The sequence below is a fragment of the Salmo salar genome, chromosome 16, assembly GCF_965601325.2.
Source record: "Salmo salar chromosome 16, fSalSal1, whole genome shotgun sequence".
NCBI classification, from domain to species: domain Eukaryota; kingdom Metazoa; phylum Chordata; class Actinopteri; order Salmoniformes; family Salmonidae; genus Salmo; species Salmo salar.
In genome coordinates, this window is record NC_138306.1 from 61274861 (window position 1) to 61280995 (window position 6135).

Below are 6135 nucleotides of genomic sequence, written 5' to 3' on the forward strand. Positions count from 1 at the left end.
GGGGCAGAGCCATCAATAAAGTCAATCTTTGGTACTTACCTGCTGTAGTCTTCCTGTAGTTCTCCTCGTGCACTCTCTAGATAGTGATATGTGTCATAGTGGCAGGGCTATTCTTCAAAATGGTGTCCTGTTAGTAATGTGAGATTGAGGCCTTACTGTCTGTCAGACGTGTCTTTAAGTGCATGATATCAGTCATTCATATCTTCCCCCATTAACCGTATCAGTGGTTGGTTGAATATTACACTGGAATGTGTTGTGCATTGGTCACAGACGCACACGCAGGCGTGCACCTACACACACGTGCGCCCACACATATGTAACCGATGTGAAATGGCTAGTTAGTTAGTGGTGGTGCGCGCTAATAGCGTTTCAATCGGTGACGTCACTCGCTCTGAGACATGAAGTGGTTGTTCTCCTTGCGTTGCAAGGGCCGCAGCTTTTGTGGCACGATGCTTCGTGGGGTGTCAGTTGTTGATGTGTGCAGAGGGTCCCTGGTTCGAGCCCAGGTTGGGGCGAAGAGAGGGACGGAAGCTATACTGTTAAACATACGTTCTGTTCTATTCATTTGATATAAAGCAACAGACAGACAGAGAGACAGAGTAGCAGTGTATAGGGCGATGCAACACTCCTTCAAACTTTTGGGAAATTACCTGAACCTTGATAGTGGCTATGCTGTCCTTAATGTTTTTGGGCAATAAAGTCTATTCCTCTAAATGTATCAAACCATAAATGGTTAGGGTGAGAATCTCGCTTGGGTTGTATCATACTATATCAAAGCAAAAGTAACACGATTTATGTTAATCTCATGAGATAATGTTCAACAGCACCAGGATAGCGACATGTTAATCTCATGACATACTGTAATGTTCAAAAGCACCAGGATAGCAGCATGTTAAACTCATGAGATAATGTTCAACAACACCAGGATAGCAGCATGTTAATCTCATGAGATAATGTTGAACAGTACCTGGATTGTTACGCACGCCTCTTAGAGGAGTGAACGCAACACCCTGCTACACTCAACTCCCCGTGGAGTGAAAGAGGTATGTAATTGTAGGTGCGGGTAAGGATGACAGAGGCAGAAAATATTACTGTTTACTGGAAATGTATTTCCTTGACACGGTAATGTGGGGAAAAGGGGATGGACGGAACCAAAGCAAAGGAAGTAAAAGTTAAAGAGCCCCCTCTCCTACCTTACCTACCCACTACTTACCTAACCTTAACACCACCTGGCGCGCTAACCAAAATACAGGGGGTGGTCCACCCAGGTCTTACCTAGTGTGCATAGACAGAGTACATACTATGGGTATATGTATGCCCGCAGGTCTCTTGCCTAAGCACTCCAAGAAGCTCTGTCTCCTAATAAAGGAACACTGGCTTTTATCCAGCTGCAGAAAAGAAGCTCTGTCTCCTAATAAAGGAACACTGGCTTTTATCCAGCTGCAGAAAAGAAGCTCTGTCTCCTAATAAAGGAACACTGGCTTTTATCCAGCTGCAGAAAAGAAGCCCTCTCTCCTAACAAAGGAACACTGGCTTTTATCCAGCTGCAGGAAAGAAGCTCTGTCTCCTAACAAAGAAACACTGGCTTTTATCCAGCTGCAGGAAAGAAGCCCTCTCTCCTAATAAAGGAACACTGGCTTTTATCCAGCTGCAGAAAAGAAGCTCTGTCTCCTAATAAAGGACCACTGGCTTTTATCCAGCTGCAGGAAAGAAGCTCTGTCTCCTAATAAAGGAACACTGGCTTTTCAAGCTGCAGGAGGAGTGTAATTGCTGACAGCTGTTTCCCCTAACGAGAGGGCGGGATCAGAGCGCCAATCTGCAATGGGGCCGACCAATCAGCTGCTTGGGGGAATCCAGGAAACCATTTCCTGAAATACACACATACATATACACAAACCCACAACACAGAAACAGGGGAACGTAACAAGGATAGTAACATGTTTTTAGGTATTTTTCTAAAAACTGCATTGTTGGTGAAATGGGCTTGTAAATAAGTATTTCACTGTAAGGTCTACACCTGTTGTATTCGGCGCAAGTGACAAATACAATTTGATTTGATTTGATGTTATTCTCATGAGATAATGTTCAACTGCACCAGGATAGTAAAATGTTGATCTCATGAGAAAATTGTAAAAACCTGTTATATTAAATTAAGTGCCCTTTATTATAGACCAAATGGAAAATTTAATAAATTACATTTTTATATGGACAGTCAGTGTAGTCAGCTCAGCTATCTCCATTGAGACCATGTCTGTGCCTCGACCTAGGTTGGGCAAAACTAAACATGGCGGTGTTCGCCTTAGCAATCTCACTGGAATAAAGACCTCCTCCATTCCTGTCATTATTGAAAGAGATCGTGATTCCTCACATCTCAAAATAGGGCTACTTAATGTTAGTCTGCCTCTAGCACAGTCAGTGTAGTCAGATCAGCTATCCCCATTGAGACCGTGTTAGCCAACCTGCCAGTTTAGTGGAGTCTGCCACTAGCACAGTCAGTGTAGTCAGCTCAAATCAAATCAAATTCTATTGGTCACGTACACATGGTTAGCAGATGTTATTGCGAGTGTAGCGAAATACTTGTGCTTCTAGTTCCGACAGTGCAGAAATATCTAACAAGTAATCAAACAATTCCACAACAACTACCTTATACACACAAATCTAAGCAAAGTGATGGGATAAGAATATGTACATGTAAATATACTGCTCATTTCTGTATATAGGCAGCTGCCTCTCTGTGTTAGTGATGGATGTATAACAGTCTGATGGCCTTCAGATAGAAGCTGTTTTTCAGTCTCTCGGTCCCAGCTTTAATGCACCTGTACTGCCCTCAACTTCTGGAGGGTAGCGGGGTGAACAGGCAGTGGCTCGGGTGGTTGTTGTCCTTGATGATTTTTTTGGCCTTCCTGTGACATCAGGTGCTGTAGGTGTCCTGGAGTGCAGGTAGTTTTTCCCCGGTGATGCATTGTGCAGACCGCACCACCCTCTGGAGAGCCCTGCGGTTGTGGGTGGTGCAGTTGCCGTACCAGGCGGTGATACAGCCCGACAGGATGCTCTCAATTGTGCATCTGTAAAAGTTTGTGAGGGTTTTAGGTGACAAGTCAAACTTCTACAGCCTCCTGAGGTTGAAGAGGGGCTGTTGCGCCTTCTTCACCACATTGTCTGTGTGGACCATTTCAGTTTGTCCATGATATGTATGCCGAGGAACTTAAAACTATCGACCTTTGCCACTGATGTCCCGTCAATGTGGATAGGGGAGTGCTCCCTCTGCTGTTTCCTGAAGTCCACGACCATCTCCTTTGTTTTGTTGATGTTGAGTGAGAGGTTGTTTTCCTGACACAACACTCCGAGTGCCCTCACCTCGTCCCTATAGGCCGTCTCATCATCGTTGGTGATCAAGCCTACCACTGTTGTTGTCTGCAAACTTGATGATCGAGTTGGAGGCGTGCATGGCCACGCAGTCATGGGTGAACAAGGAGTACAGGAGGGGGCTGAGCACGCACCCTTGTGGGGCCCCAGTGTTGAGGATCAGCGAAGTGGAGATATTGTTTCCTACCTTCATCACCTGGTCCAAGACCCAAATGCACAGGGCGGGGTTGATTCTGGGTAGCCATTTTATTAGGTGTTCAGGAGTCTTATGTCTTGGGGTAGAAGCTGTTTAGAAGCCTCTTGGACCTAGCCTTGGCACTCTGGTACCACTTGCCATGCGGTAGCAGAGAGAACAGTCTATGACTAGGGTGGCTGGAGTCTTTGACTATTTTTAGGGCCTTCCTCTGACACCGCCTGGTATTGAGGTCCTGGATGGCAGGAAGCTTGATCCCAGTGATGTTCTGGGCCGTTCGCACAACCCTCTGTAGTGCCTTTGCGGTCGGAGGCCGAGCAGTTGCCATACCAGGCAGTGATGCAACCAGTCAGGATGCTCTTGATGGTGCAGCTTTAGAACCTTTTGAGGATCTGAGGACCCATTCCAAATCTTTTCAGTCTCCTGAGGGGGAATAGGTTTTGTCTTGTCCTCTTCACAACTGTCTTGATGTGCTTGGACCATGTTAGTTTGTTGGTGATGTAGACACCAAGGAACTTGAAGCTCTCAACCTGCTCCAATGCAGCCCCGTCGATGAGAATGGGGGCGTGCTCGGTCCTCTTTTTCCTGTTGTCCGCAATCATCTCCTTTGTCTTGATCATGTTGAGGGAGAGGTTGTTGTCCTTGCACCACATGGCCAGGTCTCTGACCTCCTCCCTATAGGCTGTCTCGTCATTGTTGGTGATCAGGCCTACCACTGCTGTGTCATCTGCAAACTTAATAATGGTGTTGGAGTTGTGCCTGGCCATGCAGTCATGAGTGAACAGGGAGTACAGGAGTGGACTGAGCACGGACCCCTGCGTTGAGGATCAGCATGGCAGATGTGTTGTTACCTACCCTTACCACCTGGGGGCGGCACATCAGGAAGTCCAGGATCCAGTTGCAGTGGGAGGGGTTTAGTCCCAGGGTCCTTAGCTTATTGATGAGCTTTGAGGGCACTATGGTGTTGAACACTGAGCTGTAGTCAATTAACCTGTTGGGGATAGGGGGCAGTATTGACACGGCTGGATAAAAAACGTACCCGATTTAATCTGGTTACTACTCCTGCCCAGTAACTAGAATATGCATATAATTATTGGCTTTGGATAGAAAACACTCCAATGTTTCTAAAACTGTTTGAATGGTGTCTGTGAGTATAACAGAACTCAAATGGCAGGTCAAAACCTGAGAGATTCCTTTACAGGAAGTGGCCTGTCTGACCATTTATTGTCTTTCTTTGACATCTCATCCCATTACAAAGGATCTCTGCGGTAACGTGACACTTCCCACGGCTCCAATAGGCTCTCAGAGCCCGGGAAAAACCTGAATGTCGTCATTTCAGCCCCAGGCTGAAACACATTATCGCCTTTCTCAAGTGGCCGATCAAGGGACTGTGGGCTTAGGCGCGTGCAGTGGCCGCCCCCGTCTTTGTGTTTTTTCCTCTGTTTGTGTCATAGAATAAGTCGTACTCATCCTTGAAAATGTCATACATGAGAGAGACGGACCAAGGCGCAGCGGAAGTGTGGACACTCATGTTTCTTTAATTAACAAAATAAGTAAAGTATCCACTGGAAAACCAAAAACAAAACCATGAACAGTACTTACACCGGTGACAGTGTGGCAGGCTCAAACCAACGCAGTGCACACAACAATTCCCCACAAATGACAAACACACCCTAATATATGGGACTCTCAATCAAAGGCAAATAGACAACACCTGCCTTCAACTGAGAGTCCCAACCCCAATTAACCAAAACATAGAAACAAACACACTAGACTAAACATAGAATACATGAAAACCAAACAGTGCCCAAAAACCCCGGAATGCTTAAATCAAATGCCCCTTCAACAAACACACCACCCCGAACCACATAAAACGAATACCCTCTGCCACGTCCTGACCAAACTACAATACTAATTAACCTTATACTGGCCAGGACGTGACAGTTTGCCGAAAAGGAGATTCCCGGTCGGAATATTATCGCTTTTTTACGAGATAAATTGCTTAACCTGTTGGGGCTACAGGTTAGCAATGAACCCCGAGCCGGGATTGCTAACAAGGCTGGAAATTCAAAACATCAAAAATCTAATAATTTCAATTTCTCAAACAATCAACTATTTTACACAATTTAAATGATAAACATCTCCTTAATCTAACCACATTGTTCGATTTTCAAAGAGGCTTTACGGCAAAAGCATAAAGTTAGATTATGTTAGGACAGTACATAGCCACAAAAGTACAAACATCCATTTTCAATTCAAGGTCAGGCGTCACCAAAAGCAGAAACCAGCTTGAATTATGCACTAACTTTTGTCAATCTCCATCAGATGACACTCCTAGGACATTATGTTATACAATACATGCATTTTTTGTTCCATCAAGTTCATATTTATATCCAAAAACAGCATTTTACAGTAGCGTGAAATTCAGATTTTTTTCTTCTCTGAAATGCTTCCGGTGAACATAACAAAATTACTATTCGAAAACATTGGTAAATTATAATATTGTCATTCAAAGAATAATATATTATCATCTCGTAATTGCTACCGAATGGCCAGATCTCAAAATAGCTTTACTG